The sequence below is a fragment of the Etheostoma spectabile genome, chromosome 14 (genome assembly GCF_008692095.1).
Source record: "Etheostoma spectabile isolate EspeVRDwgs_2016 chromosome 14, UIUC_Espe_1.0, whole genome shotgun sequence".
Taxonomy (NCBI): Eukaryota; Metazoa; Chordata; class Actinopteri; order Perciformes; family Percidae; genus Etheostoma; species Etheostoma spectabile.
The window spans coordinates 7856203-7879371 of NC_045746.1; the positions used below are offsets into that span (position 1 = coordinate 7856203).

At 42.7% G+C, this 23169-nt stretch overlaps 1 protein-coding gene and 1 long non-coding RNA gene across 3 annotated transcripts in view; one reads left to right on the top strand and one right to left on the bottom strand.

The window, feature by feature from the left end:
• Positions 1–23169, bottom strand: part of dlgap3 (discs, large (Drosophila) homolog-associated protein 3) — a 136364-nt gene extending 113195 nt beyond the window's left edge. For both annotated transcript variants that reach the window (XM_032536193.1, XM_032536194.1), the window contains exon 1: positions 23030–23169. The gene's annotated coding sequence lies outside the window, so the exon portion shown is untranslated. The remainder of the gene's footprint in view (positions 1–23029) is intronic.
• On the top strand, positions 14355–20057 carry LOC116702127 (uncharacterized). Its single transcript, XR_004335060.1, has 3 exons — positions 14355–14448; positions 18495–18500; positions 20046–20057. It is a non-coding gene; the product is annotated as an uncharacterized LOC116702127 (long non-coding RNA).

Sequence of the window (23169 nt, forward strand, 5' to 3'; positions counted from 1 at the left end):
TGTTGGAGAAGGCATTGATCTGCAGCCATGTTCAGCTGGGTTCTGATACAAAGCCAGCACCAGGGGAAGTCAGAGGCCCAGTAGATATGCCAGTTTATAGCACACATACAATAAGTACCACTCTCAACTCCCACACACACACACACACACACAAATAGTGACATGAGCAATAAAGCGGAAAAAGCCCAACAACCTTTGCAGCTCTATTGAGCAAGGTAACCTGAGCATGAAGAAGACGTTACTGCGCAGTGTCTGTTTATCTTTCCCTTCATCTCCTTTATATCCCCGTGGGGCATGGCCTTTTATAGGTGTGTGTGTGGCACGCATGCATTTCCGCAACTAGTTAAACTCAGTGGAAGCCCCTGCTGATCTAGCCATTTCCTCTTTACATCAGCAGGCAAACAAGCCACAGGGAAAACTACAAATTCTACTAAACCTCTACCCTCTTTCTTCCGGTCTCTACTCCTCTCTGCCTCCTTCGGCATCTCCGCCCTCTCATGCATATTCTTGTACAGTCTGCTTCTTCCCAATGTGTCCTCCTTCTCTCCCTCCATTCCTTCTTCAGTCTGCCAGTCCACTTCTTTCTCATCCCTTCACGCACAAGCTCCCTGTTCACTGTCCATCTTTCTCTTTCTGCCTTCAATAATTCAAGCAGCTTTTCTCTTGGTGTACGGTTTGTGTGGTAGGAGTCCCTTCAGAGACACAAACAGCGAGCCTGAGAGCTAAAACATCACTGATGGAAGAGTGTGTGCTGGAACAAGCGTGTTTGCTGCATGTGTGTGTTTATAGCAAGAGTGCTCTGCATGTTTAAAGAAGAATAAATGGATTGTAGCGGCCTCGGATATTTTAAAATATGTGTGGTCAGTGTGTAGGCTGTTGTAGCTGTATTTGTGTTGTTTGTGTGTCGACATTGCAGTGGGAGAGTGTGTGAGTGTGTAGGCAGTGTGTGTTTCTGTGGGTCTTCACTTGGAAGTCGCAGAGCTCTCCAGAATGCAGCTGTTATATTGTTTTTCATGGACAAAAATGAACCTATTGTGATATTACTGTTAGAGCATGTGTGTAGAAGATAGATATAGATGTATAGATAGACAGATAGATAGATAGATAGATAGATAGATAGATAGATTGATAGATAAACCCTTTAAACTTGACAAATGTCTTAGTTAGTAAAAACTTTAAAGACGTTTAATTGGTTAGCAGAGAACATCTGAATTGCTGTTCAGTCAAATACAATCAATTCTGTTAACAGGAAGTCACAGTAGCATCACAACCTGTAGGATAAATTTTAAATAATCACAGTTCAGTTGGCAAACAATATATTATACTTCACTGCTGATCCTTTGTAAATGTAATGTAGGTATTATACTATCTGCATGCATAGGGAAATCTAACTAATCATATACTGTTTTATTTAGTAAAAGTCCCCTTAGTGAACAATTATGTTATAGTAGGACTATATTTGAACTTACAAAGAGCTGGCGCAACTGGCTCCTGGTTGTAGGTTTGAGTTTGACACTACCTATTGGGTAGATGACCGGATGGATAGATGAGATAAGAGACTGGAAAAAGGAGAAATAAAAAAAGAAAAATGCGTACTCAACCACAGTAAGCAGAATTAGCCTAATGATGGTGCAAATGTAGCAGGTAAATCCATCACATCTTCCACTGTCCTGAGGCTTCTAGAGAGAGCGAGAGAAAAGAGCAGTCGAAAGGGAATGACGCAAAAAGATGAAGCCAAAGAACAAGAAGGCTCGCACCATTCCCCCCCCCCATGCAGCGAAAGGGAATTTTAGGCCAAGTAGGAAAGCAGTGGTGGAGTGCGCTTGTACCAGCCTCCAGAGAATTCAAATGGGAAACCATTCGACTTGACAAGGACATTAAAATCCAATTTATTCACATTATGAGGCCAGTGCGTTTCTGAGGTTATTTTGGACAGCCTAAACCACCCCCCCCCCCCCCCCCCCCCCCCCCCCCCCCCCCCAACACCACCACACACACACACACATTGCTTTATGAGCTGGAGCTTCTGGAGTGTCATCAGCAGCATTATTCAGGATTTGTCACTTTGGGCACTTCACTGCGATCCAGTGCGAATATAAGCCTGATCAGTCTTCATGACAGCTTGGCACATGTCGATGTCCATCAATGCAGATTGATTTGAAAGCTGAGAATGGATGTTGACAGACCTGACTACACACACACACACACACACACAAACACACATACAGAAATGTTAGTAGGTGTGCCTGAACGTGCATCCTCAGACTCATCAAGTAAACGTTGACACGTACACAGACGGTAAATGTGTCATGCACGCCATAACAAAATTATTACCATGAAGTGGTCAATGATCATTGTTTATCATTCGTTTAGACACTGTCCATATGCCTGTGATGATTGGCATTAGGTTGGAGTCTACTCACTAATGGGAGGGCGAGTCTGACCTTTCACCACTCTGAGTATTACGCCTACATTTACCTCTTGACATTTCTGCATCAGGCGCAAATTTAGGCCTCTTTCACTAGGCTTGGTTAAGTGTGTGTCTCTGTGTGTATGTGTGTGCGTGCATGCGTGCATGCGTGTGTGTGTATGTGTGTCAAAAATGGACGATTAAACCTCTTATTTAGCACCACTGCAAACATTTACAGCTGTATTTTTTTCTAGCCCCGTCTATCTTTTGGGGCTTCCAGTGTATCTGCGCGGACCAGGCTCTAAATCCTCACAATGGTCACAAACACAACTCAGTCGGGATTTAATCCAGTGAACTTCTCTATCACCTTGTTGTCATTTAAATAGCAGGATAGGATTCGATTTCTTTGAAAGGGTTTAGGCGAGAGAGTGTTGTGAGGAATCATGGAACAGCAAAGGCAGTCCAAGCAGCATTGATATTCCCTCACCATAGGCTAAAAGGAAGAAGCCGCTCTGTGTGTGTGTGTGTATGTGTGTAGCTGCTATTTCTTCTTCTTCTTCTTCATCGCCCAACTTCAAAAGCAGCGTATCCACTTTAATCTTGTCTTCTCCTGCACTGCGGACCCAAGGAGAGACAGAAGAGAGAGACCCACGCTCATCCTGCCACTCCTATCCCTCTTTCGCTTCCCAGAGATGCCTCCTTTTCACTTTCTGCTGTTCTCCCTCAATTCCTCTCTAAAACACACTGATGCACAAATGCAGCCCCCCCCCCAACACACACACACACACACGCAAACACACAGTCACATTCACACCCTCTAAACACACTTCTCTTACCACACAATTGGCTGGCCATATAGCGACTTACGGTAATAGTCTCATCTTTCTTTCTTTCTCTCTCTCTCTCCCTCACACAAACATACACAGTCACACTGCATTGCAAAGTGTTGGTGCAGTGAGGTGAATGTATCAGGCATATTAAGTCATACTAGGAGGACGCCGAGCAGCGGGGTGGGGGTGAGAGAAAGCTGGCACCGGCACCTTGTGATTTCCACCTCTGCAGCGTCAAATATTGAAAAGCCAATTCCAATTGGTGCCCAGTAATTAGAAGTGACCCGAATGGCTGCTCTGAATATGGAATGAGGGAGAGAAGGGGATAGAGGGGAAACAAGGACAAGTGACCCAAACCCGAAGAAGTAGGCCCATCGTTTTAATGGATAGGTGGAAAGCTAACTGTCATCATAATGACAACATGATTATGTTTAGCAGTCATGTTGTTGTACATAAACGGTCTTAAAGGAATAGTGCAACACACTATTGGTAGCAGCTGTTGCCATGGTCCCGCTACACGTTCTGCGATGCCCTGTTCCATCCTGCTACGCTCTGCTGTGCCTTGCTACGTCCTGCTGTGCCTTATAACGCCGCACAGCGCCCTGCTATGCCATGAACTACTACAAAGAACTACTACAAACTACTATTTTTTGTGACTGTTATCTCCACTCTTCATTCTAACCCCAACCGGCCCGTCAGACACCGCCTACCAAGAGCCTGGGTCTGTCCCAGGTTTCTGCCTAAAAGGAAGTTTTTCCTCGCCACTGTCGCACTGTAGCTTGCTCTGGAGGAAACTACTAGAACTGTTGGGTCCTTGTAAATTCTGGAGTGTGGTCTAGACCTACTCTATCTGTAAAGTGTCTTGAGATAACGCTTGTTATGAATTGATACTATAAATGAAATTGAATTGAAATTAAATTGAACATTGTGGACGAATACTAACGAGATGATTGATGTCTACCTCAAACCAAGCATTAATGCTGTATATTCTACATTCACATAATGATCTATTCCACCAAATTCCACTTTGGAAAACAGCCAGGCTCGCTGAATTCCCACGGGGCTTCAGCGCGAGACTAGAGCTAGCCTTCAGAAACGCTTTTACTGTGAAAGCCACAGTTATCATTTGGACCATTTCCATGTAGTTACATAGTCACTGATGTGGTCATAACAACCACAATACTAAATTACTTATTTTTGAGGGAGAATTAAACTCTCTAAGGCATGACCTCCATGATCAACTCTTATGGGCTTTTGGTAAAGCAACCAATGGAAAAAGAGGTAGGCGATAGTACAAACTTTGAATTTAAACGGTCACATTTAAACGCATCTTGTTGTCAAGTAAGGGCCCTGTTCATGTCGCACAGAAATTTAATTGCATTTTGTGTCTGTTAAGAGGCACAAAGGCACTCTTTAGAGCATGCCCCCACAACTGGCATTTTAGCTAACTGGGAGCTCTGGCCATTAGCTGCAGAAACTCCACTTTGCTAGCACCCATTTTGGTTGTTTTGTTTCCTATCAACAGTACTCGGTGACATCTAGCGATCCAGATTCAGGTAAAAGTTGGCCGGATTTCTCCTTTAAGCTTTCACCTGCAGTCACCTCCCCTCCTCTTCTTTCCTTCCGTCCTTCCCTATCCTCACTTTTCACCTCACCCTTACCATCCTCCTCCTTCCTTGATTCATTCCGCCCCGGCACCCTCATCCGACCTCTCTCTCCGCTACCCGTCCCTTATCTCCCAGCCTCTCCATCACTGCTGACCCTCACATCTTCCCTTGGTCCCCCTCTCCTGAACTCCTCATTGGCTTCCCCTTGACCCTCACCTTGTCCATCTACTTCCAAAACCTCCAAAACCGATGGACTGAAGACAGTGACCCAGATATCAGAAGCTGGAAATGAGAGAGGGAGGAAATAGAGCAGAGGGGAAGAAGAGGTGAGCGGAGAGAAGGGGAGTAAGAAAATGTCAAGAGTGAGTGACAGACGAAATCATAGAAGTTGGAGAGGTAGCTACATATACTGTATAGATATGAGCTATGGGATTTATTTTCAAAGTACACACACACACGCTGTCAACAAAAATGGTCACACTGGGCTGCACAGGGCAAAGCACCGCAAGCCACACACACACACACACACACACACACACACACACACACACACACACAATCACGCTCTTAATTCCTGGCTTCTTTCACTGAAAACTAAATCCAACAAAGAGAATAAAAACACTATTTAACCTCTGCACAGCAAAACAATTTGGTCATTTAATTGCCTTTTAAAACTGAACTGAACAATTATCAGAATGTTGTGGCTTATAACCTGCCACTGAATTCTGTGCATAAACCATATCAGTCTACTGACATGATGATGTGTTACATTAAGTGTTTCAGCATCTAACTAAGGCATAGAGACTGTGCTATCCAACACAGTTGGTGTTATTTGGCAAAGGTAGATTACTACTTCTACTACTTTCACTAATGTCCACTTTCTAATGATTGTTTGAATGATTGATAAATCTAACATGCTTTTTCTGACTAATTCACAAATTCTCAAAGCCCTAGCTGACATCTCCAAAAAGCCTGTTTTCCCAACCTACAGCTTGAAAGCCAAATACACTTTTAATTTATACATTGTGTCATGCACATTAAAATGCCAGGCCATGAAGACACAAAAAATATCTGTTGCAATGATGAAATAAGTGTCAGACAAGAACATAATTTCTTACATTTAGCATTCTATTGCAAACACTGAACTTTTTCTTTCTGTCAAGTTGAGCTTGACAAATAAAATCTGCAACAAAGAAGGTTCCCTCCCTAAGTCTGTTTGGTGTGTTCCGTGCCGTAGTCCGTCCGGAGTGGTCCGGAGTGGTTTTCCTTCATTTTGGCCGACCTGACGTGCTCAGTCGGAAGGCGGGCACTGCCGGCAGACAGACTCAAATGACCAATCTGATTGGTGGAGTGCAAACCCGGAAACGAGGAGCGGGATGAGCGGGACTAGAGTCTCTCAAAATCTGACGGAAATCTTTTCAACTGACCTTTATCAATCTGAAATGAAGACAGATTCAGCAACTGCATGGCCTAGTTCTCGCTTAAAATGTTGTCAGAAAGACTTTTGGTGAGTAAAATATAGTAAAATATGAGATTGTATTCTGAACAAGCCACCATCTGGCTTTGAATTTCCAGAGAAACCAGACCCACATGACGCGTTCATCCAATCAGCTGCCGGTTTTGGCCAACAACACAGACTAGCGTCGCCTGTTGTTATGGAGACGTATTACGTCTCGTAGCTTTGGTGTGTTCCAACCCCAAGAACTCATCGGAAATGAAGGACATTACATAAGCGTGTAGCCCTTAAATGGACCCGTAAACCTGCCTGTTTCCATAGCTAATGGTAATGTACCTGAATGTAAAAGATCCATACATAGATTTATCATTTTACATAATTATATTAAACAGAGAAAGGAGAAAATCCTTTCATTCGAGAAACTGGAACAAGCAAGTGTTGGGCAATTCCTCCTTGATAAATCAATTCAATCATGACTCGCTTTTCAAAATCAATTGACCACCGAGCGACTGTTTTGGCATCAATCTTCTTCACAAAATGCCCACAGGCAACTACCTCTAACAATGTACTGTATGATCCTTCCTACAGACAAAATTGTGAGAGTTCTGATAGTGGATCAATAATGAGTGCAGCCAACACTGAGGATGAGCTGGAAACCAATAGCATGACAGAAATAGGGGAATACATGCGATAATAGGCATGTAATTCGTTAACTGCATATAAATATGTTAAAGGTTTTGCTGTGTGTAACTGTACACAGACATTGAAGTGCATGCACACACAAAAATACCCAATCCCAGCGGTAGGGAATGTATTCCATTAGTGGGTGCTATAGGTACCAGCACTCTGGCTGTGCTCAGTCTCTAATGGCCTCGGTCCTGCAGCCCTCCGGTGATCCCACAAATGCAACTGACTGTCACCCTGGATTTCCCCCAACTGTGGAACAGCTGCGGATTGGCTCATCTGTGTGTTGGCTCCGTGCTCCGCTGTCCTTCAATACCCGCCAGGTCCGGGTTTGTTGTGGAACGGCTGCGGCCATGACTGACAGCTTCACGTACGATTGTGCGACATAACAAGATGTAGTTTCTACAAACAGAAGCATGAAACCTCTGACCTGCTGACTTCAGGCCTGTCTCCACCCCATCATGACATTGTCAAGGTGTAGTGCAGGGAAATACTATCCACCGTGAGAAAATTATCTGGATGTTTTATTTTGTTTCTGTGCTCGGCTTCCTGTCCCGCACAATCTGCCCTGTGCTGAATTGCTGCGGAGCTCTCTGGCATCCATCTCTGACGTAAAGAGAAGCTCTGCGTATCTGCTCCGGAGGGCTGCGGATCGCCGGAGCTGGGACAGAGTTGGTCTGCAGCCGTTCCGCTGTCAGTGAAAATACATTCTTTGGTTCAAAGAAATGCCAATAACCCGGAGCACATTTTTCTCCCATCCAAGGAATGCTGTGTGGACTAGCCAGACCCTCCTCCACAGCACTGTGAAAGAAGGTCTGTCAAAAGGAGAGACTATTACCGCTCTAGTAAAATAATAGTTGTGCTTTCTACTTGAAATGTCTCAATTATCTTTGTCAAAACAAATAAATGAGTTTGTCTCTGTCGTCAATTCTCATCTGAATTATACTTCATATTTGAGTGTGTTTGCTCATTAGCTGTGGCCGTCTCATCGCAGACAGAGGTCAGGGTCCCTGCAGTATCATGTCAGGCCACTGGACCTTTACCCTACCCCCCCCACCCCCCTGTATGCAGTCAGGTCAGAGCTGTGTGACAGCTGTGTGGCCCTCCTGCTCTCTTGCTGGCAGCTGTTGCTGCCTCTGGCCCTCCTGCAGATGAGCCACATTCAACCCAAACTGGCCCTGACTGGAAATTAGCATTGCCGTTAATAATGACATGTCGTAGAGGTTAACACACTTTTACCTTGGGAAAAATAGAAATGGCAAACTTGCAATTTCATCCTATGTTTTGTACTGTAAAAAGCTGTTTTCATTCAACTGTCAAATTATTTATTTCTTTTAAATAATGAATTCCATCAGCTGGAAAATAAACAGGCTTAAATAAATCTTTAGTCAAAAATGCCACGTCAATGGAGTAAATGGAGATGTTGTTTGTAATAATCTAATGTTCTAATCTAATATTTCTCAGGACCATATTTTTTCCATGCATTTGTGTCAGATATGAACAATGATCTTGAAAATTGGTCCGGTATTGAGCGAGTAGGATGTCCCGCAGCTACGGACCGGCCTGCTATGTAATCATATAAGGCAAAAGGTGGTGTTTTTGCCACTGACAGGCTCAGTTTGTTATTGTAAGTGACTGACTACATTATGGGAAGATGGAGAAGTCTCATTCTGAAAACATGGAAGGTTACTTGCCGTCAGACAGTGGTGTGGAATCATGCATATAGTGTGGAAAGCGATTGGTGAGCAAGGAGTTCTGGGGAGCTTGATTTTTGGAGTACAGATAGCACAGATTGGTGCTATTTTTTTATATTTAAAAGATCTTCAATCACATTTTCTTAAAGAAAAATGTTCCAAGAGTAAAGAAGCTGCAGACAGAGCGGAGGCAAGCTAAGTAGCAGTACACATGAAAGCATGGCAGGATAACAGCAACTTCTCCATCCCTCCATAATGTAGTCAGACACTTATAATACCAATCGGAGCCTGACAGTGGCAAAAACAAGCACATTTCCTGGATGTACAGTGGCTCAGTACTGGACTAATTTCAATGATTTCAAATTGTTTTTGTTCACATTAACTACAAATGCATGGGACAATAGGGTCCAGGTTGAAAAACACCAAAATTACCTTTTAATTATTTCAACTAATAGCCTCACTAAGTAAGATTTCATAATATTCTGTTATAACTGTAAATGATTGTATTTGTATGTTAAACCTACATCACTTTTTATTTATATTGTCAATTATATTGGTTTTGTAGTGATTCGCCTGCTTCCTATATTGCAAAAATTCTGATTCCATGCATCGTTAATTTTATGAAAAAAAACTTCTCCCATACTTAGTGCTGCGTGGGGCTGCAATGAAGCATAAGCAGCGAGGTGACTGTAAATGGGTTTATCCCATGCTTTTTTTCGAGAAACATGCACTGTGACTATGTGACTATGTGACACAGTGGCAAATCCCACTAAACAATAGAGGAGGCTCGGCATTGTTGGAGATGTGAAAGTGGAGCTTTTAGGGCCCCACATTCGTCATCTCTAGAGAGAGCACCGCTGACAGCAGACTCTTTTGCACACACTGTACCACACCTCTGATGGATGGCAAAATATATGACTGGATCTTTTTCTCTCCATCTACCTCACAGATCACACTCCGACTCAAAGACATGGAGGCAGAAAAAAAAAAAAGAGAGTGGAAAGTAATTGTATTGTGCACATGTGTCTGCACGTGTGTGTTTGTTCTATGAAAGACACCTCGAAGGAGGAAGGAGACCACCGAGGCTTTACTTCTCCAAACTCCCGTTTTGTCTCTTTTCTCTCTGCTCCCTCTCCTCTGTCGCAAAGCACCAATCTCTCCATCGCATCTCAGTGTGACTCAGCACCCCACTGATCAAACACCATCTAGTCTCGTCCTCTCTTTCATTTCCATCTCACTCTCTCCATACTTTCCCTTTCTCTGTGACAGACAGGCGAAAGGCGCCCACACACAAACAGCTCCCCAAAATTCCCCCCTGAGGGACCAACCCTGTATTCTTCAAAAGTCAGAAGCATCCTCCAGGAAAAGGCTTTATAGAAAAAGTGGTAAATAACAAGGAAGAAAGAAAATACCAAGGTAATATCAATAACACAACTCTCTCTCTCTACTTATTTCCCCTTATTTCCTCAAGCAGCAGCGCATAGCTTCCAGAAAGGATACAGGGAGACAATGCAGCATATTTTTCTTTCTTTTTACAGCTCCACTTATTTCTCCTTTGATAATATTTCTGTATGACTTTTTTTCCACACTGTCCCTAAAACCTTGAAAAGGCTGACAAGCACAAAAAGTTGCAGGCTCATAAGCCCTACATTATAAAAGAGAATCTTTTTCCATAAAGTCCAAGTGTCTGCCCTTCCCTTTAACTGCAATAATGCTACACATCATGACTGGCTGTTCTGACAGACCAGGCCAATCTCAGATGAGCTGCCCGACAGTCCAGGAGATTAGTGATCATGGCTGAATGGATAACACTGATAGTTATTAGTGCAGTGGCTTGTGGGGAAGCTAAATAATCACAGCTGTGATTAGATTTCATCAGGACATGACATGAGATCAAATGAAGAAATCAGAGGGGCATCAGAGGAAAGAGGAGGAAGAAAAGATAAAGAGAACGGTGTTGGTGATCTTATTGTTTCAGTGGTTAAATTATTTCATGGCACTATGTCCTGAACACTTTGGACTACCTTTATAGGAGATCATCTGGGTCCCTACTAGAATCTGGTCTCAGGCTTCATGCTAAAGACTTGGCATATAGAGCTCAAAAGTGTGGTTCCAGTAGTAAAAATCACATTTAATAAGGATTTTGATTATTAGCCACGATGTCAGACATCATGGCTTATGGCATGTGTGATCATGTAGCTTGTGATAAGTCTACCTTAATCCAAGGTAGACTTACCACAAGCTATAAAGTTGTGAAACCAATGTCAATGCCCCGTAGAAGTCTGTGTGAAGTCAACCTCGCTTTAAGAAAAACACGTTTTATTCGGGATGTCATGGGGAAGTACTACACTAACGCTATGTAAATACAGCACATTTACATTTACATTTACACAACCTACAATCCTAGTATAAGTAAAAGTATAACAGCAGTGTCTCTGATTGGTGGAGCTCGTTGTTACCACAGAAATGTGTACTGCTCCCGTGAACGGCTAGAGTGAGCTGCTACCACTACTAAAATCTATGACAATTCTGTACACAGTCTTGTACCTTTGCCCTTTTTGTCCTTTTTTATTTTTTGTTTCAATCAAAATGTTTTTATTGTCTGCAGTCATCTCAGAGCTAGTTGGCTTGGTTCATGGTCTAAAACTCTATTGAAGCATTTTCTTAATTTTTCCAATGGAACAATTGAATGGGGAAAATCCCTTCCAGACAAAGAGCCGTTTAAAAAGTGGGCGATCACTGTTGAGCTCTACAAACAATAGGAGTCAGGCGACTAGCATCTCCTCAACGAATTGTTGTCATAAAACCAAAAAAAAAAAAAAATCGAGGATGAGATTTTTTTATAGTTAACCCTTAAAATACATTTTTTTTACCCTTTTTTTCCAGGTTTATGTTTCATATTTTTCTCTTTTTTTTAATCTTTACCACCAGATTCACCACTAACGCCAACTTATTAGTGTTACACTTATTTTTTGGAATGCATGACCAATAAACCTAATTTATATTAATTTATACCTTTTGTGGGGTGCTGAAAGCTGAAACTAATCTAATCAGAGTAACATATGTTGAGAGACTCTCAGACTGGTACATGTCCAAGTTTAGTTTACTTCATTTTCTGTGATTCCAGAACAGATTCATGGACGTTTATCTGCGACACACAACTATTCCTATTCCTACGTCGTATCTGTAAATTCAGATTTGTCTGAGTTATGACTCGAGAGGGGAGTGAGAGAAACGGTTTGTACCTCCTTTCTGTGTCTGTCTTTCATGCTGTTGACAATCGCCTGTACTGTCGTCTGTACAATGAATGGCAACAGGTTGCCAGTGTTAAGAGCATGCACCTGAGGCATTTAAGGCTTTGCTTCAATCACAAAATCATGGCTGGACTCTTTTACAGACTATTTTTAATAAAGAGGATTTTTTAAGGCTTAGGCAGAAATCTGAGTTCTTACCCAGCAGTTTTCTAACTGAACTAGACTGCACGTCCAACTGTGATTTGACAGATCCATGTAAAATACAGATTTGTCATCAGCATCATCAGACAATTAAGGGTTTCCGCTATGAGTAATATCCAATCAGTGACAGCAGGTGACCATTTTGAATGCCACAGTAATCCCTGTCACCTTACATATTAAGGACTGCAGTTTGTTCAACACAGAAAGGTGTTCAAATTTTAAATATGCGGAAAATCCTGAGTTGAGGTACAGGATATACAGTACAATACAATACAATGAGGTATTGTGAGAGAAAAGGTTGGATCTCTCCATCTCAACCTATAACTACATCATGTATGAATTTGGTCTGTGCCACTGACTACCTTCCCAATCGAGGTCACTCACCACAGTCTAAATGTTTTTGGGTTTTTTTAATTCCCGCTTTAAATACAACCATGAACCCTCAGAAGAGTGTATTTCCCTAGTGTTTCTCCTTCCCTGTGTTCCCTTTGCTCCTCTTGTCAGTCCGTCTCTCTTTCTGTATGTTCTGTCTGTGTGTGTCCGTGTGTGTGTGCGTGTGTGTGTGTGTGTGTGTGTGTGTGTGTGTGTGTGTTGGCATGGTCTCGCTTCCTCATTCTCCTGGCTCTGCTTGTGCACACCTGTCTGCAATCAGCTCATCACCTCTCTCAGTCTGCTCACCTGCCTCTCATCAGCTGATCAGCGTGCAGTATATCTACCCTGGCACTTCTACCATTCTTGTTGTTTCAACCACGGTGTATCATCACCCATTAGCCTATCTTCCTGCGTATCTCCCTGCCTATACCTGCCAGCAACCTCCTAGCCTAGCGACCCCTGTCAGATGCTTCCCCCTCATTCCACACTCACTCCAGCCCTGTTATGCATTATTTCTGTTGTTGCCTGCTGCCACTGGGTTCCCATTCGCTGCCATCAGTCCCTCATTCAGGTCCTCCTCTACAATAAAGAACTCTTTTCTTAACCACCACCACAAATGTCGTTTAGTCATAATTTTAGTGTCAGCTTGAGCGTAAACATAAGGTCAACTTTAACTTCTTCTTAAAGAGCAAAGCTGCTATGTAGGGATGAAAAACTAAAATAACGGCCACTGAGTCACTTCCTCTCTCTTGATATCAATATTGCAAGCTTGCGAGCTGGCATATGCATGTCGCCATCAGTGATGCCTGGCAACAATGCCTTCGGGATCTCCTGCATTATTCAGAGAGCCCAACAAGCACTAGGGCTCTGCCATTATCTATTTAAATCTGAGAGCAGGCATGTCCCTCTGAAAGCGTGTACTTGCACCGCCACTTGCCCCGCTTACAAGAGATTTAGAGGGCAGTAGAAAAGAGGCAAGGGACTGCTTGATGTAAAAGAGGAAAAAATGCTAAGGGAGAGTGTTGGGGAGGCTGAAATGTTTCTGTTGGGGTTGACAGAGAGGCGGAGAGGTAGACTTTACAACTGGATGAGGACAAAGGAGGGGGAGGAAGCATGGCAGCTATTAGAATCAGATCAAGGTCTAAAAAAAAAAAAAATCTAGAAAATGGAGGCAGGGTAAGAAGCGATGGAGGTAGATTTAACAGGGCATTAGAGAAATAGGCAGAAGATGAGATGGGGGAGGAGTGTTGAGAATGAAATGATGAATGGAGGGAAGAAAAAAGAAGGAGAAAGAGGAAGGAAGGAGGAAAAAAGGGGGGAATGCAAAGTAAAAAATAAAAATGGAAGAGGAGATGGCAGAAAGGGAGCCGGAAAAGGAGAGAGAAGATGAAGGAAAGAATGAGTAATTTAGAACTGAGCAAAAGAAGAGAAAAGGCGTGCAGACATTTTATAAAGTGATGCACCTTGAGGAGAGAATAGAGGTAAACGAAATGAATAACTACCCTACGATGTAGCATTTAAAGACTACTTTTTTCTATCATGTCATATCTCTCTCCCGCCCACCACGCTCCCCTTCATCCCCCATCCCTTCATCCTGAGTCACTGTCGCAGTTGCTCATCCACTCCATTAGGCCATCATCCCTAACCCTTTATCTGTGCTTTCCCCCCTCGTGCTTCTCCATCCTCTGATCATCAACAAGTGAAAAAAAGTTCCTCTCATGGTGCCGGAGTGAGGGGAAAGCCGTGCCAGAGACATCGTGGTGGCGCTGTGGATGTGACACATGCCTTTGGTGTGGGAGATCTGGGTTCAATTTCCACTGGGATACATCAAGTTGCTCCAGAGGCGGTCGACCTCTGATGTACAGCATATAGTAATTGTATGTCGCTTTGTATAAAAGAGGCAGCTAAATGACATGTAATGTAATATAATCTGGCAACAAGTCTTCCCATTTACTTAAAACTGGGGAAAAGCCTTAATCAATCAAAGAAGTTGATTGATTAAGGCTTTTCCACGATTCAGGCTACACTGCATGCTTTTGAGCAATGTTCCTTGATTCTTGTGCTTTGGAAAAAAACAAAATAGAAAAATTGAGAAGAATGGATAAAAAAAAAAGCGTGTTTGTCTGCTCCAAAAGCTGAAAATATTAGCATGCACCAGCTAACTAGCTTCCTAATTTCCGTAGTAACCTACTGTTGTGTTTAGTATTTTAATTTTGATTTAATATACTAAAGCCTATATAACTTTAGCCTTTCCTTTAGCATTATGTAGGCCTACGCATGTAGCCATTGTGTGCATGGGTTCTTGTTTTAAAGCAAATCCGGTGGGAACAACAGTTGGCTGTTGAGAGTTTTCATAGAACTCCTATAACTAGCACCAACAGTTTAACTAAGTTGTCATTTTAGCTGTCATCGGCTGTCTGAGGAGTCTACTTTTGATTACTTCAGTGTGGGAAAAAAAGACTCATTCTTTCAAAAATGACAATTCACCTGGACGATATTAGCAAATGCTCACTTTTACAGGAGATATGATGCAAAACACATCATCCGGTTATTGCGTAAAGGAAAATGGCCGCCACAAGGCATTTTTGCGATGGCTCCCTTAGCATCCTAAACTGTGCACGTGTAACATATTTTATGCTTTAATGAAAAAGTGAACATCATTTTCACATATTATCCAGGCAATATGGGATTCTAAAGAACACTGTTCTGTGTGAGAAGGGGAGGTTGTCAGGCATAGTAACAGTAACTAAGGGGGTTGGGGTTAGGGAACGGCCAATTTAATTCAGAAAAATATATATATATATATATATAATAGGGATATTTTAAAGACATGTTTAACACTTCTAATGGAATAACAGAGTCTTGCGCTCAGTAAGAGTACAAATACAGACGCTTCATTTCTGTCTTGATAATTAAGAGTCATTTTATGTGAGTCATTTTTTTTATGCAGTCGTAGAAAAAAACTGTCTTTCACAACTGGGAGCCAACTGCATATTACTCCTGCACACAACTGTCATGGGAAATGCTGAGCAGAAAGTGTGTATTTGTGTTGCCAATTAGCCTACTATGGAATGTACAGCAAGCAAATACATCTCCTGGGCAGTGTTTCTCAAGCACATAACACAGGATATATGATACGCTATTGTTGTTTTCTACTGGGACTTAGACACACACACACACACACACACATATATTCTATAGCCTATGACTTGTTGAACTCCTGATTTAACGCATGGCTGTGACTCACAGTCATCAATCACAAAATTCATCAATTGATCAATCGTGAGAGAAGGCAAGATAGAAAACACACCCATACAAACACATTCCTGAATAGACTAATGGGTTTCGTTTCCAGAAGCACTTGAGTCACAGTCCAAATTCAGCTTTTCTCATAGGCTACTCTCTGTCTCTGATTTTAGCATCAGTGAATCTCAGTGATCATTCTGCCGCAGTTCTCCATGCAGCCCGTAATCATTTCAGCACTCGCTCACTTATTCTGTCAATCAGAAGGGAATGGAGAAGGCCAGCTGACACCCAACACCCACCCATTCTTTTCTCCCACCCCCACCCCCTCATAAACAACCCCCCACACACACACAAACACACACACACACACGCCCACACACATCAATAACCACTCAAATAAACACTCACACAGGCGTCTGAAGGCCAACAGACAAACCCCAGCGTTTAAAGACACACATGCAGAAAGGCTAACTCGCTTGGCTAGAAATGGGCAAAGGACTTGGGCTTGGGGCTTGCTAGGGTGGAAAGGGGAACAATTTCACGCCCAAGTGCATCAGACAAGAGTACACTGTGAACACGAGCAAACATTTTTTCCACCCAGATAGGTTACATCAATTACCCTCGCCTCTTTAACCTTGCCGCTCGCCTGCGAGCTCTGTTACAGGTACCATCCGTGAGAAAATTCATACACAGAGTTCGTATCGGAGTGTTGGGGGTTGGGTGGGTATCTTTCTCTCCATTACATCATCATGTCATGCACGCTGAGTGGCCCGTACATCTATTGAGAGTGTGTGCTGCATGGATAGCGATTCTTAGTTTGGGTTGACCCATTATTCTGCAATAACGGCAGCGGGTGTGATTAAATCATCATTTGGAGGGGGATATCAAGGTGCAAAGTCTCCAGTAAGAGCAGCTCCATTCTAGCAACAATGAAGGTATGTTTATGGATAAGAGGGGGGAGTGCTGACAATTAAAAGATAAGTGTGAAGGATATGAAAATGCATCCATAGAGTGTGTGCATGTGTGCGGGATGCCCTCACTCCACCAAACCTAGATTAACAACACAGGCCTCGCTTTTTGATCAGTGTTTGTCTTGTCGCCAACACTCGGAGCGTGCCAACAGAGAGTGGGGAAGAGAAAGCCCTTTTGACATGGGAGAAAAAAAATGAGCAGTAATGTCATTATAAACCCACTTAGAAGATGTCAGGGTGGGTATTAAGCACAGTTGGAACAGCCTTAACATCTATTTAATACCATTTCATTGACTAAACTGACAATCGGTATTTTGCCTAATCTCTGTGTATGTAGATTGGTATGCTTTCAACTTTTCAAAGTTCCAAAGTTGAGCTAAGGCCAAGATTTCCCTGACTTCTCGTCCCTTGTAAGTAGGGCTGTGCAGAATAGTTTCATTCATAAACTTGACATTTGAATAATAAATCAACATTTGAATGCAGCACCAGGGTCAGTTGCACGAATGTATCGGCGCGTGGCTAAGCAGATCGCCGGTTATTTTTTGGGGAGAAAGGTTTTGGGCCGATTTTTGTCAACTTCTTTTGCTAATTGAATGATCTGCCTCCGCGGAACGAGCTGCACGCTGAGCAGCAAACTCTCACTTGGCTCTCACAATGATGCCAGCGATGGCACAGAGAGAGACAGCGGGCAGAAAGCCAGCATACTTTCACATCTAACTGTGAATTAAAGGTTTATTTTGAGCACACCCGAGTTAGGGTTAGTGATTGTTGGAACAGTTGAAAGACTAACAAAGACTGTCGAGTTTGACTAAAGTGTGTTTTACAAACGATAAGTTTAACAAGGCAGTTAAGCAAGTTTGGTGAAATAGGGAAACTTGAATTCCAAAGGTGTACAGTTGTTTTTTTTCTGTTAAATTAGAAAACATTTTCACACTCCATACTTTTTAGTTAAATGTGAAGTCTCCTTGCCCATGCCAGGATCATCAGGGTTACTCTCTCAGACTTTGTGAAAGCTCCCTCCAGAGCCACAGAGCGTATTACTCAAGCAGTACTCCTCATAATGAGTTTATGTGTAAAATTGATGGAGTGGCCCTTTTACTTTTCCTATACCTAAACTTAAGCATGTCTTTAATCTTGTCTCTCCTAACCGATGTGAGATGAAGAAGGCAAGGGATGGCTTTACAAATATTTGAGTCAAGCGCCCAGATTGCTCAGTTGGTGGAGCGGGCACACATACTGTATGTATAGAGGTATAGTCCTTGATACAGTGGTGTCGTGTTTGACTCAGACCTCGGCCCATTGCAGCATGTCATTCCCCCTCTCCCTTCCCTTTCATGTCAAATAAAGGCCTTAAATGCCCAAAACTAATGTAGCAAAAATATGTATATATATGAGTCACTATATGAAATTTGACATAACTGAGTCATTCCACTTGGAAAACTGGGATACAATGCACTTGCTTCAGTTTGCGTATGCATTGTGTTCATGTCTGTTTGTCTTCAACGAGCTTGAGGATAGCAGATGTTTCATCCACTTCAACATTTATCCAAACCTGAATCCTCTCCGCATTAGAATAAGACATGGATGCATCTGGTTTTTAGCTTCAATAACAACATGCAGCATCTAATAATCTCACCTATGCTGGCACGTGTGTTTCATAACGACACTGATCTCCCCCCTTCCTTCGTTTTGGCTCTGGGAGGGAGATACAACAGCAGGACGGGCAACATACTAAATGACTAATGTTACATGCACTGATTAACTCAAAGGTAAATGTTGTTCTATTACCCAGGGATACTAGCAAGCAAGACAGATTAGACCATACATCAGCCATGGTGGCCCCTGCAGATTCTGAGCTGATTATTACACTAGGAAAAAAAATAGCATCCTGATTGTTAAAATCACAAACCACAGCCATGCCTCTTATCACTCCACTCCACATCTGATCCTCCAGGATGACTTGGATCCACTTGAGTGTAGTTTGCCTCACATCTGTCATTGTTATTGTACTTGATTTGTTGTAATTTCAGTGGCCATTAGAGGTTGAATGATATGACTGCAAAAAAAAAATTGCTTCCATATTCCCAAAAGTTGACTGGTTGATGTCTTGATGATGAACATCTTTAAACCGTACCGCCATAAAGCACATGGACAACAGAACATGGAGTGCTTATATTGGGCATTAATGGCCACCAATCTACTGGTTGTGTCTGTGAGAGCCCAATAAAAAACCCCAGTGTTAGAGTTGAATGCTCTTTATTGATATGCAATATGCAAAATGGCCTCTTTATAGCTCAACACTCAGCATGGTTTATAAGAGTCAGGGCTGAAGGGGGAAGGAGAGAGATGAGCAGACAACACGAAGAAAGAGAAGCAGAGAGGGAATATGTGCCAGCCCCTGCTACTCCAAATTGTTCTCATCAACAGCACCCATTCATCCAGATTTCAAATGAATGCACTATATCAACGTGGAGAGGTTTTCTTTCAAATAGCACCATCTCCTCTGCACTGCGTTTTCATGCAGCGGTCGGCTTTAGCGGTAACTGGAACAATGTCGAAATTTCCTAAAACCCTTCACCTCGTCATCCAGACCAGTATTGCTCTCCCAGTACTGCAGGGTTTTTAGCGCAGAGCTTTGATATTCTGTAGCGATTAACCAAGTGCTTTGTTGCAAAGGGACACTATCAATGCCAGACTGTATTGGGAGAATAAAGAAATGGTGATTCTGAAAGGTTTAAGTTCAAAGAAGCTTAATCAAAGGGAAATTGGATATGTAATAAGATCCACAAACCATTATATTTCTCAGTGATGCCAAGTGTATTACATTGAGCAAATCTTGTGTCAAGTAATGTTTTAATCAAGCTATCTACTACATAGCGTTCAAAGTAATGGCACTCATTTTTTTGGCATCACTTGGGTTTGGAAGGGTGGTCATTTTCTATAATTGTTCAGCTGAGCTGGAAGTTTTTAACAGTTTTTAGCAGCGTGGCTCTAGGGATGACAATGTCCGTCTGTCGGCCAGTCCACCACTTTGGTCCAGACTGAAATATCTCAAGAACTATTAAACAGAATTGCCAAGCATTTTTGTACATACATTCATGGTCTCGAGAGTATGAGTCACACTGAGTTCCATGATTTCCTGATTTTTCATCTCACATCATCTATATATTTTTGGTAGGTCCTGATTGTCTTGACAACTGCTGAAAGGATTGCTGTATTTGGTACAATTACTCATGGTGCCCAGTGGATCAATCCTCTTGACTTTCCTTCTCACGCCACCATGAGGTTGACATTTGTGGTTCTAATGACATTTTCTACAGCCTTTCAAGCCGACCTTAGGATAAACTGCAATGATCTTTGGTGATCCCCAACTTTTCATTTAGCGACGCCATCGGGTCAAAATTCCAAATGTGTCCAATACTATGATACTGCAAAACTATGAAATTCCCATCAGCCTCAGCTGTACATTGTGTGTAGTGCTAATTAGCAAATGTAAGCATGAAAACATGCTAAACTAAGCTGGCGAACATGGTATAAACATTATACCTGCTTGACATCAGCATGTTAGCATTGCCATTGTGAGCGTGTTAGCAATCTGGTGTTAGCATTTAGCTCAAAGTACAGATTCACAGTGCCGTTAACATTGATGAAGACTTGCCATTAGGCCTGTACAAGCAAAGATCAAATCAGCGTTGAGCACAATCAATTAATGTTCTAAGTTGTTTGACATTGTATCCTGTAAGACATAAGACATTGCGCCACTTTATCCCAAGAAATTGAACTGAAACCTCTGGTTGTGTCATCTTTGTAAGTATCATGAAACTTCAAGGTGTTGCCTGTCCCACTCCCTGCATCTTTTATTCTCTCTGTGTGCAGTAACCTTAAACAATGGCTTCGCTCAATCTTCACGCAGCCATCAAGACAGAACATCATTACCAAGCCTCTTATGTGATGGTGAAAAGAAATAATGGGATTTGTGCAAAGCATGTTGATGCACCAGAATGAGCTCTGGCAAATGCGTTCCTCCACACTGCAAGAAATGTCGACAACACATTGCTTATTCTCTTTGTGCTTGGTTCAAAGAAAAATTGAATGAGACTTGATAAGTCACAGTGAACCAGCATTGTGATAGCATCTTGGTTTCTTAATGCCCTGCGTATTTCCTGGTGAAATGAAGAAGAGACGTTTTGATTAGACGGAAGAGGATTTTCAGCGCTTTTAATTGCTGTTTGGAGTTTTTATTTACGCCCACAGTACAAGGAGTTATAATTAATAATGGAAATAGGATACAAGTACTGTAATTTCTATAGCATATATGTATATATATATATATATATATATATATATATATATATATATATATATACACATATGTTAACAAAGTGGGGGGGGACTTTATTTTATTTTTCTCTTTTTTTTCTATGTAAACAGTTTTTGACCTGTCAAACTGACCCCTCTTTTCCATTTTTTTTTTTTTAAAAGATTGTTTTTTGGGTCTTTTTTCACTTTACTCAGAGTGACAGTGGTTAGACAGGAAAGGTGGGAGAGAGATGGGGGATGACACGCAGCAATGGGCCGCAGGTTGGATTCAAACCCGGGCCTCTGCAAAGGCCTCAGCCTACATGGGGCGCACGCTCTTACTGGGTGAGCCAGAGGCCACCCCCTTTTCCATTTAAAGGACACAAATGGGCAGTGGATCCTGCTCTGTAACTGAACCCTCTCTTCTATTATATCATTTTTACATGTGACAGACTGCAGACAGAAAAGTGCAATTGAAAGGAAAAGAGAAGAAGAGGGAACCAAAAGGATACTAGAGGAAGTCAGCATTCATACCATAAAATACTAATTTTTTCCTCTTGTGTTTTGAATCATGTCATGGGAGGATGGGTTTGAGTATTCAAGGCTGGTGTGCTACGTATGAATCTCTGTCCTACTGTAGCTTTACAAATGGATTGCACTGGCACTGAAACAACTACATTAGCCTACCTGGTCAGTCAACACTCCGCTTTGTTATCCAATCATATTTGCTTTCATTTAATCAGGATTTGGAGCCACGTGGTGTTGGATGCAAGGGTGTTTAGATAATGTATACCTTACACACAACATCAAAACCCTTTAAAGCATTACACACAGCAACCCCCCACCTACACATGCACTAACACACATTTAGTAAGATACAGCCTGGATTTAGTAATCAGGTGCAAAAAGCCATTTGTGGTGCACCCGTAATGTCCCACAATCGTCCTCTAAATCTAATTTCACATCACACACCACAGGAACATATATCAAAGCACAGCTGCATGGTGTGGATGGGCCATGTTCTATGCCTGATCCATCTGATCTTCTCACCCATTATCACAGATAATCCAACTAATGCCATAAAATTCAGTTTGGCTATGCCAAAAGAGGGGTTGTAGCATGCAGGAAAAGAGGTGGGAACTGAGCTAATTCATGTGAAACCAGATGTTAAGAAGGAGAATGGTCATCATCTTTCACAGGAACACCAAACGTGCGTTAGTGAGGCAAGACCCCTCTGTAAAAGCTCGGCTCATCTACAGTACACAGGTGGCGTAATAAATGTGCAGCATCCTAATCGACCCCCTACTTTCCCATCAGTAGCGCCCCCCCCTCCCTCCCCTGGAGGATTTCTGGACCGGGGTGGTCCTGAGGAATCATCTCCTCCCTGTATCCCAAGCGCCATGCTCGTTCTACGCTACGCTCTCTATCCTCTATCTCCAAATTAAGCCGTTGTGCACCTCCTTGCTTTGCAGGGTAAACGCGACACTTCTTCACGGATTCCTCTCCGGGACATATGTACACATACACACACACACACACACACACACACACACACACACACACACACACACACACACACACACACACACACACATTCATAGCTTCCATACACGCATTAGCGCGCTTTCACGGTCAGCGAACATTTACGCACGAATGAAAAACATGTCCGAGTCTTCTCCATATGTGTTTTGAAATTGCCAGCCAAACACCATTTGGGGTGTGTGTGTGTGTGGGGGGGGGGGGGGGGGGTCCTGCCTTGGCAAATGGCGCAACTTCTCTTTTCTCTCCTGTCAAGTTGACACAGCTGGGAGCCCCGCTGACAGCACAGCGACCTGTCCCTGCAGTCCAGGGGAATGCTGCGCCGATCCAAGCCAAAATAGTCGTTATCTTTACCATACAGTTAGGAAGCAAAGCCCGCTCACACTGCACGCACGGATAGTGTGCGTTCAAAAACGTGCACAGGAGCACCTGCACCTCCATCCAACAGCTTCATGAGAGTCCTTACCTTAAAGTCGAGCTTTCTTTGCGACGTTTTCACTCAACGTAATCTTTGTTGGAGTAACAGAAACGCACGCCTATTCCGCAGCTCCCCGATCGCTCTGAGGAAAACGGACGTAGCAGAAACAGCAGTGAAAACCATCTCTC